Source organism: Silurus meridionalis, chromosome 24 (genome assembly GCF_014805685.1).
Source record: "Silurus meridionalis isolate SWU-2019-XX chromosome 24, ASM1480568v1, whole genome shotgun sequence".
In the NCBI taxonomy this organism is placed as follows: Eukaryota; Metazoa; Chordata; class Actinopteri; order Siluriformes; family Siluridae; genus Silurus; species Silurus meridionalis.
In genome coordinates this window covers 17,673,148-17,685,885 of record NC_060907.1, presented here as the reverse complement: position 1 = coordinate 17,685,885, position 12,738 = coordinate 17,673,148, and the positions used below count along the sequence as shown (strand labels likewise).

The 12,738-nt window shown below is 37.8% G+C and overlaps 1 protein-coding gene across 3 annotated transcripts in view; it reads right to left on the bottom strand.

The window, feature by feature from the left end:
• LOC124378291 (SLIT and NTRK-like protein 5) overlaps positions 1–12,738 on the bottom strand; it is a 127,644-nt gene that overhangs the window by 100,611 nt on the left and 14,295 nt on the right. The gene's annotated exons all lie outside the window — the stretch shown is intronic.

The window sequence follows — 12,738 nt, the reverse complement described above, 5'->3', positions numbered from 1 at the left end:
AGCCTTAAACACTTCCCAAACTTGTCTACTCAAAATTAAAAAAAATTATTTTGCCTCATAATGCTATATTCGTTTATTATTTTGTTCTGCACCATTAAAAAAAATGAAGAGCTTTTCAAAACATATATCGTCTATTAAAAGATAAAAAAAATCAAAGACATTCTTTTTTTCCCACTCTTATTTCAGATCTTGTTCTTGTCTCGTTATGTCCATTTTTAATATCAAAACATTTACTCGCTTATTTATATGCATATGGTTGGTGGGTGAATATAACAAAAAATTAGGGTACATTAATAACTAAACGTCGACCAATAGGGGATTTTACCGATATCAATAGCTAAGTACTTGCCGATAAACGATTAATCAACTAGAAGTTTTTTTTTAAATGGACACTGGATACAAAAAACAAACACTGGATGTAAAATAGTTCTGAACAAAAATTTATGAAAAAGTATAAAAATATATGAATATATTCATTCATAAAAATAATTATATAATGAATAAATAATATCTACATATAATATAGCGCTCTCCGTGCAGCACACAGTCCTGCATGTAAAAGCAAGCAGCAACGTGGTGTCAGTGATTCACCCCTAGAGGCTGCTCTCGTAACAGCAGCAGATAGGTATAGATTTTTTTAAATGAATTTTAGTTTGAAAGTCAATCTTTATCAAGATATGATAAGATTAAATGGCATAGTCCTAAAAGCTGTACCAAATGTGGGGGTGAGCTGTAGTTTGGGGACCCCTGTCAAACAGTCAGACAAGCAAGTTCCTAACTAGCGAACTTGTGCTGTAAATGCTAGCTAAGTGTCCTCATGGTCAAACAATGAAAGAAAGCTTCTGACATTCTGCTCAGACCCACATAAGTCGAAAGAAATCCGCACACTGGATCATTTCACGGTTTCCTGTAGCGCTTAAAACTCTCCAATGTTCTCTCTCTCTCTCTCTCTCTTTGCCCTGAGGCTGTAAGATTTAGTCTAAAATCCCCAAATTGGTCTACTCTTCATCTCAGTGCTGAACGATATAAATAATCCAGATACCGACTGAACCACAAGCGTTTTCCCCATGCGAGCACGTGCACCTTTATGATTAAAAAAACGAACGGGTTTGAGACACTTCCTGTCAGTCTGACATCCATCACTAAGTAGTGAACAGAGCACAGTGGTTTGAAGCGGTTCTCAGTCGAGGACGGTCGTATTCTCAGACGTCCTCTGCGCCACTCGGTGTGTAAGGACGGGGTGTGCAAGACGAATCCCAACCCGCACGACCCTATGACCTTCATCAAATCAATTTCCGGGATTTAAAATAGATGGGCTCTGGCTCGTAAGACTATTTCTATGTAGGTGTCCAAGATTCCTTTTTTTTCGTCCTCTATTTTTAATACTCTGACAGACACACGCAGGACAAACCCTCAAATTAGCCTTAGCATTATACCTACAGAGCATAAGAAAAAGGAAGAAAACGAGAGACCGATCTATCTGTCTGTCTGTCTTTAATTCATTCATGAAATTTTATTGTCAGGTTAGAGAGAAATAAAAAGATAAAGTAAAATCAAATCAAATAAATAAAAACAATTATTATTGCTATTATTAGTAGTATTAGTTAATTGATTTGATTATATTTTATAATAGGGATTAAGTAACCTGACAATTTTTAAAAATGAAAGAGATGATAGATAGATAGATCGATCGATAGATTGACAGATAGATAGATAGATAGATAGATAGATAGATAGATAGATAGATAGATAGATAGATCGATCGATGTATGTGTATATATATATATATATATATATATGCAAAAATACACAAAAGTCGCAGTTGAGCACCGTTGCGCATTAAGCGATCACCTCTCCGTCATTTCCCGCCCTCACTTTTGGCCCTGATTTTCCTTAGATGCACTCGGCTAATGTTAGCGCTAATAGCACTTTTACATCTCTGCTCGATCTCTCATTTCACCACAGGTCACTGCAGGTACCTGACAGCACTTTTGGCTAATTTTTTGTCATTATTCAGATCATCTTGTCCTGTCATGACCTCGTTTTTTTAAGTCCATTCTCTCTTAAGTGCAACTCACATTAGCACTAATGTTGCTTAGAGCTTTAATAAGCGGTCGGCTAATTCGTCCATTTTATCATTAAGAGGTCGTGTCCTGTTTCGACTTCAATTTTTTTTTCTTTCTTGCTATCCATTTTCTTTCTTATGACACTTTTAAAACATTTACTCATTCCCATCGTGCTTTCCCGTCTCATGCGCTACCCTTAGCCTTTTTGTCATGCTTAGCTAGTGCGTTTGGCTAATTTCTCCCACACCGCAATCACTTCATATTCAAATCGAAGCTTCAAGCGCGGCTTTACACGTTCTTTTATTTTTTTTCCTCTCCTCATTTCGGATCTTGTTCTCGTCACGCTTTTTGGTCAGAGATATCATTTCCTGTGCCATTGACGCAGACTTTTTTTTTTCCTTCAGCCAAATTGGTGTGGCTTGTCAAAGGAAAGTCAGATCGAAATCATCTCGAAATGTCTTTCCTGCAGTTTGCGACAGTAAATTAGGCTTCGAGGGGTTTTATTCGCTTTCTTTAGCTCAACAAAAAACCCAGTGTGTGAAAAAAATGAAATGGAAATATACCTGTTCAGTCTTTTATGATTATATAAACCATTTTTTACAAAAGTCTATAAACTCTGAAAGACTTGATTTAGCCTATATAGTGAACAAAGTAGTTGGTTTGGGACATGACTCACGGTCCAGTGATAATCATGTTTGCATATCATAGTGTTATGAGCTACATAGTGAACCCTAAAGTGTGTGGTTTTACACAGTGAATATGGTGTGTGGTTTGTGACAGGCCCACAATGCAGTGATCGTGGTGTTAACATGCCCTACATTTTCAATAGAGTGTGTGGATTGAGACAGGCCCACAATGCAGTGATGATGGTGTTTCCGCAGGCTCCACAGTGAATAGGGTGTGTGGGGTGGGACGTATGGACTCGGGACGATGTGGAGATTTTATAGTTCACCATTAAAGAAAGAGAAATGTTTCCATCAGTTTTGTTCGTGCGGATGTTACCGTTAGGTCACCGGGGTTAAAAAGCGAAGTGTGTGTAATTGAGCCTCAAACACACAGCCACACTGTTTGAGGTGAAGATGATGATAGAAGCGGCGGCTCGCACTCGATATATCATAAATGGGGAAATAGAGAAGTGTGAAACGGCTGCTGGCGGCTTTTTATGAGCTCCGCTGCGTTAAACCGCTGTAAATCTGACCGTCTTTAACTCCTCATTTCCAATTTCATCCCTCTTTCCAAGCGCTTAGCACTCTGCCCTTTCGATCAGCGTAAATCAACCGTCGCGTGCTGTTCTCGTTCTCTTTACAATGTGCCGGCCTTCCTATTCTCCGTATAGCGATCGCTCTAACCTCTGATGAGCCGTGGACTTTTGCAAAAGACAAGTGTAATATTAATATCAAAATTCTTTTACTGATGCCACAGCTAGCTTAGCACCTTTAAGTCCTTTAATATATAATTCCCTTTTCTGTGGAATGCTGTATGTGCAAATAAATGCTAGCTTGTTTTCACCCAAAAAAATATAGCTGGTGTGTGTTATCATGTAATGCGAAGTCTTATTCCAGTGTTTATTAGCAATTTCACAGCATTTCTGAGGTAAACTTTAACATTTGTCTCATTTCCAGCCACAGAACATCATTCTAGGTAGCTAGCTAATGTTTATTTTTGTAAACATGACAGATTTAAGCAGTTTGGCAGTGCAGCTGAGGTAAATGATTAGGTGTTTCCTTGTGATATGGACTGTACCTGAGGTAAAAAAAATTGAGCAATGTGCTACCAAGCTTGTACTGTTGTCTCAGATTTGTTTGCTAGTCACGGCACACTATACCTACTGTATGGGGAGCTTGGACAATCATACGCTTAACAGAAATTGCTGACATTTTTCGAAGTGGTGGAACCTGTGGTAGTTGTGCGTCATGTAATTTTATAGCATGCCAGCATGTAATGAGTGCTCAGACGGATGCAAATGCATTTTTACAAAACTGAAAGAGTTGATGGCTGACAAATCTAAGATGTGAATCAAAAATGGGGTTTAAAAACAAGCATTGGGCTGGGCGATTAGCAAACAACAAGTTAGCGATTAAATCCCAGATAATCAAACAGAGAAACATCACTTGCTAATCTCTGAGCACGTGAACAAACAGAAAGTCCCTAAATGTGTGTGCAATTGAAAATACGAACGTTGTCAACGTTGTTGACCTGGTTTGGGTGTTGCCATTTGTAGCCATGTTTGTAGGCCGCTCTGATTGATGGAAAACCTGACCTGCATGCTGATGTTCTGGATGATACCGTCTAGTTCCACTTGTCAGCTAGCTGTGGAATTGCTAGCTAGCTGCTCATTTAGTCTCAGTTATTATTTACAGCATGCAAAGCATCCATGTTTTTAGTCATCTAGCACGTTCTCAAGATTTATTGTACTAACTATTAAACAATATCCAGCAAATACCATCTACCTTCATCTTTGCAAACGGCCTTGCCTGCATTTGGTGACGCTAATACACCAAAGTTCAAACACTCGAAAATAATGTAGCCGCTATCAAACAGTCACAGACAGGATTTGTGTCTTAGGTCGGAGTCGACTGGGAAAGCCGCCGCAGTAATAAACTGTTGTTTGATAATTAATACTTTGCTCTCTGGAGGGATAGCTGTGGTTTAATTTAAAGGTTAATAACCAGCACTTATATGTATGTTTATTTTTAATTCTCAAACCAGTGTGATCCCATCAGGTAGGATGGAATTAATTACACCATAAAAAAAGTCCTTTGTAACGACTTTTAAATATAGGAAGGGCGTTTGTTTTGTGGGGCTTTTTACGGTGCAGAAAGTTCATTTCGAACGAGTTTCAAGTGAAAGAATTCTTACTTTTTCTGGCTGTAACTACAAGCTAGTGAGATATCAGATCTCAAATGTGTAGGTGATATGAGTTATAAAATATATATGGAAAGAAGTGGTTACATAGTCATAGATAATTACTAAACATGGAAAGAAATATTGCAAGCCTTGGGACAACATGACTAGAAGCATGTGGGCTTCGAAAAATAGAAGAATCAGGACCTTGTGGGTTTCAAAATTAGAAGATGTAAAAGCCTGAAGCCTTCAGGATTGCAGTGATAGCAGCTTGGCCCTCCAGATTCCAGAAGTGGGATATTGATAGATTCGAGATGGCAGGAGTAAACTCTGCAAACTGTGGGTCATGGCATAAATGGGAGCTTGTGAAGCTCCGGATCGAAGAAGTAGGAGGCTGTAAACCTTGGAAAGGCATGAATAATACGACACACAGCAGCAGGGCCTCAGGATGGCAGAAGTAATAGTTTTGTAGGCCTTAGGCTGGCTGTATTAGGACCTGTTGGACCTCAGATTTGCAGGGGTTGGATGCTGTGGGGCTCAGGACTGCAGCAGTAGGACCATGTGAGGCTCAGAATTGTAGTAGTTGAACATTGTGGGCTTCAATGTGGATGCAGTAGGACCTTGTAGAGCTCATGAAAGTAGTAGTAAGACTTGTGGGGCTTATTGTGGCAGCATTTTGGGGCTCAGAATGGCAGCAGGAGGACGTTGGGGCCTTCAGGGTGGCATTAATAAAACACTGTGGAATTTGGAGTGGCAGCTGTAGGACATTGTGGCATTTAGAATGGCAATAGTAGGACCTCATTGCCCCTAGGTTGGCAGTAGCAAAAACACTGTGGGTCTCAGGGTTGAAGCAGTAGGATCTTTTTGTGTTCAGGTTGCAGCAGTAGGATGTTGTGGAGCTCAGGGTGCAGCAACGAGGCTCAGAAAGCCAAAGTTCTCATCTGTTGAAGGAATTGCTACGATATAGAGATATTGTTGTGGCTTAAGATCTTAACAAGTAACCATCATTCAAGGGATTATCGTAGGACATTTTATTTGCCGTGCACTCCCGTGCACTCAGCTTTAAGTCTGTGAAATAGTGCTGACTACAGGCAGTAATACGCAGGATAAAATATAAATCTCCATAAGCTTTGGAGAATAATATGATCTAAGCACAATACAGGCTTAGATATTAATCCTGCCGTGTAGAAACTGTCGCTCGGCTGTGTTCCAAATTAGTTCATTGTTATTCTGTGAATGTGTGCTTTTCAGTTACTGTACGGATTTCCACCACAAACCTTTCAAGAAACTTTTAATTGAATAGCGCTTCCTGGAGAACATCTGATATTGGCTTTAGGATAAAAATGCTTCATTTTGGCACTTCCTGATAACACACCCGGTTCGCAAAGTTCACCAGCTTACGATGCAACACCCGCAGCCATGTTCCAATCCAAAATGCATGCAAAATACTTTATCCTGATACCTGGTAAACAAATAGATTCTAGCAAAGACAATTTTGATGCTAATGTATTGTCATTTTTTTCTTTGGCCAGGTTGAATTGTGTAGTAGAAGTGAGTTAATGATGGTGGACTTGTTGATGATGATGGCACTAGTTCGAATCATGTTAACGAAGCACAATTTCAGCTTCATGCATGGAGATTTCTACTGCTCAAGAAATGAACACAAAAACACAAAAATAATGTTTGCATTGCTCATCACCTCATGTTTCAAAGGATCATGAAATGAATTCATCAGCAAAATGTTCTAATTCTTTTCCTTCTTTCCAGCTTCTATTAAATGTTATCACTGGACTTTGGGTGTGACTTTGCCCAAGGCTTTCTTGAGGCCTGCTTCCCTCTGACACCCCTCAGAGACTAAAGCAAACACAGTCATGCTACAACATATCGCTAAATTCGGCGTGTCCCACAATGTCATCAGCCATAACACAACCATATTGATTTACTGAATTATAAAATTCTGTCGTTTCTTTTAATATTTAACACGTTATAGCACTCAAAATGTTGCTAGCATAGGATGTGACGGTATTAAATTAGGTTAGCAAGAGGTTAAAAACAGGCTAATATAACTACTATATTTATCCAGGTAGCATAGGGAGTTACAAATTTATTATTGCATTATTTAACTAGCTAGTGCTTCAATATAAAACAATTTTCGCTACATTTACTTTATACAATAGCATTTTTAGTTTTAACATGTCTAGATACTGATATTAGCCTAAAATTTTGATAATGATATAGAATTTAAATCAACAAAGAAACCAGCAAATATATAAAATGTATGCTATTGCTATCTTTTTTTCAATTTCCAACCAAAATTAATCTTTTCATCTCTTTTTCTTAAACTTTTGAATTGAATTGAAACTTTTGCTACTTTTTACCCGTAAATCCAAAAGCCGTCATTGGTGTCATACCTGAAAGTAAATGACCTCCTAATACCATGATGATGACGGAACAGCTATAAAACCATCAATATTATAGATAAGCGCAGTTTAATAGAGAGGTACATCACAGACGATTATCTCATGCAAGAATCCCAATTAACACAATTCAACAAGTCTCCTTTCACTGTAGCCACAACTGCACTTTGTGTCATTGTTCTGTAATTGCGACTAAATCAGTTTCTTCTCCTCAGTCAGTCATTGTGAAATGAAAAAACAGTTAATAAGTCTACATGAATATATTTGAGCTTGTGCAGTTCACTACAGATGCACAGCTAGTGCACTCTCTGGCAATCCATCAAAGGACGTGAAAATGTCGACGTTATTGGACGCCTGCTAGATGCCTCAGCGTGGCGACTTGAAATCTGATTGGTTAAAGCATCAGCTTTAGTCTAGTAACATGGATTTTACATTTGTGGCATTTGGCAGACGCCCTTATCCAGAGCAACTTACAACTGAGCACCTTCCTATTTTGTGCTACAAGTGGCTACAGGGGCTGATCCTAAAGGTCTTACGGCAGATGACCCATGACCCTGGCAACACGTGATGCGAGGGCTGAAATCCAACTCGATAGAAACCATTGCATAAAGGACAACTTTCTCACAGTCATCAGAAAGAAGGAAGTAAACACACAGGGACCTACCCATGAACAAGCTGAATCAAACTGTATGTGAGGTTTTATATCCCCTTGAGGGTATCAGCCAACTCGGATATTTGATTCGGTTTAAAACAATAGTCTCAGTAAACTGATTTTATTTTCCAATCACTGGAACTAATGGTTCAGATTGGACCTTTCCTGCTTGCAGACTGAGGCAGAAATCTGTTTATTCCTCAATATTCCCTGAGTCCCTTATAAATAAGTGCACACCTACTACATTTCATGTGGAAATACGATTTTATGTTAATTGTCTCCTGGAGGAATGAAGCTTTTTGTCAGCAGAACACATTTGGAAAAGACCTCATGGGGAAAATCCTAATAACAAATATAATGTAATTGGGTTTTTCTCTACTTTCAGAAAGGATGTATTTATAGCAATGCTACAATAGGGCTCAGAATAAGCAGAAACCAACACAGAATAAATATTTAATCAATCTGTATTTCTATTATTCAATATTTTATGATTTAATGTAATAAAACAGGCCATAACATTAAAACCACATGCAGTATATATGGCATAACTCTAAAACCTTGAGTCCAGGACTCCACAAGACCTCTAAAGGAATCACGATGATCCTTAATGTATACTGTAAGCTGGACCTTTATAAATCAGACTTCCAGAGATATGAGGCATTTCACGAATTGAATTCAAACCATTTTTAAATTTCTCAGGAAGCATTATTCTTCTGAAAGACGCTATGATTTGGGAATACCGTTGCCATGAACCCTGCAACAATTGTCTGCAAGATTTGTTAAGTCTGTATCACAGTACCTTTTCCAAATAAATGGCAGGACCCAAGGTTTTCCAGCAGAACTCAGTCAGCTTGCCTTCCTCCTATAGCGTATCCAGGTGTTATCACAATTTGGCCCTTGTCAAAGTCACTCAGATTCTTTTGCTTGCCCAATTTTTCCAACACATCAACTCTGGGAACTGACTGTTCACTTGCGGCCTAATATATCCCACCCCCTGACAGGTGCCACTGTAACAAGATAATGTTCCTCACTTCACCTGTCACTGGTTTTAAAGTTGTGGCAGATCAGTGTGTATATATAAATATATATATACACTATATTGCCAAAAGTATTGGGTCACCTGGTCATAAGTACGGTATGTGATTTTTGAGAATTGCATTCCACATTTAGTCCCAATTTGCACTTACAATTCCCTCCACTCTCCTGGGAAGATGTTCCACTAGATTTTGGAGTGTCTTTACGGATATGTGTGTCCATCAGCCACAAGGGTGTTACAAAAGGCAGGTACTGATGTAGGTGAGGAGACCTGGGGTGCAGTCAGCGTTCCAATTCATCCCAAAGGTAGATCTTTCTCTCCAAAGTATGTAAACCAGATCTTCAAGAAGCTTACTGTGTGCACAGGGGCATCGCCAAGCTGGAACAGGTTTAGGTTTCCAAGTTCAAGTGAATGCAAATTTTATTAGAGCGCATCTGAAGACGTCCTGTACAATTGAGCACCTCCAGCTTTGTGGTAACAGTTTGGAAAAAAGCACATATAGCAGGAAAGGTCAGGTGTCTTAATACTTTTGGCAATATAGTGTACATACAGTATACAGTACAGTACATACATACAGTACACACACACACACACAAAACCAAAATTACACACCCTATAAAAATTAGCCATACTTAAAATCAATCACATTTAAACTCAAGGTCAAAAGTCAAAAATGAAGTGATTCTGATATAAAAAAAAAAAAGGATTAAATAAGGAAATAAAGATAATAAAGAAAAAGGTTTTTGAAGGATTTTCTTGGTTTGGTCTTGGCTTTACAAAGACAATGCATGTACAGGATCTAATTGTTAAAAATTTAGAAAAAAGAGCACAAAAGGACTTCCAGAAAATTAGATGTCCCCTGAATCACTGTAAAGGCCATCATTAAGAAGTGGAGAAAATGGTGCGAAATAGGATGTCCCTCCAATATTAATAAAAGGACAAGAAGAGCATTTGTCAGCGATACATCATTATTAACGGAGATGAAGAAATTTTGGGCACATATTCATATTCTTTGCATGTCCGAGCTATAGTGTATTCTTTCTAAAAAAGGGTCTGAATCAGGTCAAAGCCTAGTATCTGATTTAAAACAGCCTTAAGCCAAATCTTGGCAAAAATGTGAGAATTATATTTCTACATCCATCTTAAAGATCTCTGCCAGAAATATAACAAGTTATAATCACCCAAAGTACATGGTTCTGGTTCTGGTTTACAGATTAAAACATCAGTGGTTCAAGCCCCAGCACTGCCAAGCCACCACTATCGATCACTTGAGCAAGGGCCTTTACCCTTTCAGCTCGTGGGTTGCCATATCCTCGCTCATTTTGCACTCTGACCCTAGCTTCCTAAAAAGCAGAAATATGTAAAGAATAGAATTTCATTATGTTGTAATATATAGTTGAGAAATTAAGCTTTCTTCTTCTATATCCTACATATAAGAAGCATGGTGGTGGCAGAATCATGCTGTGAGGATGCCTCTCTTCAGCTGGACTGGGACATTATTCGAGATAGACATGGACAATTGGTGTGTACATTTGTTTAACCAGGTTGTTTGTATAGGGTTTCTGTTTGCTTTTGACAAGATTCATTTTGGTGACATCACTAAGGCTTTTATAGATTTTCTTTTTTTATCAACACTATAAAAAGCAAGAATTTCTTTGAATATTTTTTTTGCCCAATTACACTATATAGACTTGCTGATGACAATCCTGACCTTGTTCCTTTCTACAAATACATTACACTAAATTATGTAAAATAATTTAAACCATTGGACATTTCTTCTATCACTCTGCCAAGGAGGAATTGGCAAACAAACAAACAAACAAACAAACATTGGAAGCTATAATTCAACCAAATACCACAGCAAAATCTTGACAACCGCATTGTGTGTACATTCAAGAAGCTGAGGAACCCTTTTTTGATGAGCCCTTTTTTTTTCATGTTTTTATAAGTGGATTGAAAATGACATCACTTCCCAGTACTGGTCCTACATCCTGTACACTGACTACTAATGCAATTTCAGCAGGACTCTGTTGATAATCCTCGCTGCAGCACCTTTTTTTTAATCTTCTCCCTAAAATAAACACTCCCAGACTGTCTGTTGTTTCAGCTTGGCTTCTGGAAGTCTTGCATGTACCTACATCCTTAATGATTTAAAGCATATTCTCTGCATTTTAATCCATTTATTTTTTTCAACATTGTATTAATCCATGGAGTATTAATTGAGTATTGATGATTATTGCATTATTGCTTTATTTCTGTGCATTCTGAGATGCTTTTCTGTATACCGTCTTTGCAAAAAGTGGATTTTTTTTATTTTTTTATCTGGGACCAAATCAGTTTTTCTACTCTGATCTCTGTCATCAACAAAAGTGAAAGACCTGCTTAGCTGCATGCTAAAAATATGTGCTCAATCTAAGGTTGTGTGTCATATTATGAGTCTGAGCTATGGTGGTACCCAGAAACTTAAATGACTCCACTGTTGTTACAATGCTGTTCCAACAGTGGAGGCCCAGCCTTCAACCTGCCACAGGAGCTGCTGAAACAATCCCACTCGGCCATCATTGAGTCTGTCCTGTGTAGATCTATAACTGTCTGGTTTGGTTCAGCTACTAAATCAGACATCAGGAGGCTACAGTGGATGGTCAGGACTGCTGAGAGGATTATTGGTGCCCCACTGCCCAACCTCCAAGATCTTTACTCATACAGAGTGGAGAAAAGGGCTAAGAAAATCATTTTGGACCCCGCACACCAAACCCACTCTCTCTTCGAACTGTTGCCTTCTGGTCGGTGCTACAGAGCTCCATCCAACAGAACAGCCAGGCACAAAAACACTTTTTCCCCGTAGGATATAATCAGCATGAACATTTCAAATATTTATAACTACACATTGTCTATAATAACTGTCACATTTGTACATAGAATCCACATGGTCTATTTGTAAACTGTACTTCTGTAAACTTGTAAATAACATCTGTACATTTATTTAACAATTTTTTGACTCTGTTTATATTGCATTATTTAACTGACTGGTTTACTACTCTGTTACATTATTGCTGTACTTCTGCACTGGAAGCTCCTAATGCCAAGTCATTCCTTGTGTGTGTAAGCATACTTGTAATAAAGCTATTTCTGCTTCTGAAACAGGAAAAACAATAGGAAATATATATATATATATATATATATATATATATATATATATATATATATATATATATATATATATAAAATCATACATTGTGATTTCTGGATTTTTAATTTATTTATTTATTTATTTTTAGATTATGTCTCTCACAGTGGACATGCACCTACGATGACAATTTCAGACCCTCCATGATATATATATATATATATATATATATATATATATATATATATATATATATATATATATATATATATATATATATATATATATACAGTGAGGAAAATAAGTATTTGAACACCCTGCTATTTTGCAAGTTCTCCCACTTAGAAATCATAGAGGGTCTGAAATTGTCATCGTAGGTGCATGTCCACTGTGAGACATAATCTAAAAAAAATCCAGAAATCACAATATATGATTTTTACACTTTTATTTGTATGATACAGCTGCAAATCAGTTTTTCTACTCTGATCTCTGTCATCAACAAAAGTGAAAGACCTGCTTAGCTGCATGCTAAAAATATGTGCTCAATCTAAGGTTGTGTGTCATATTATGAGTCTGAGCTATGGTGGTACCCAGAA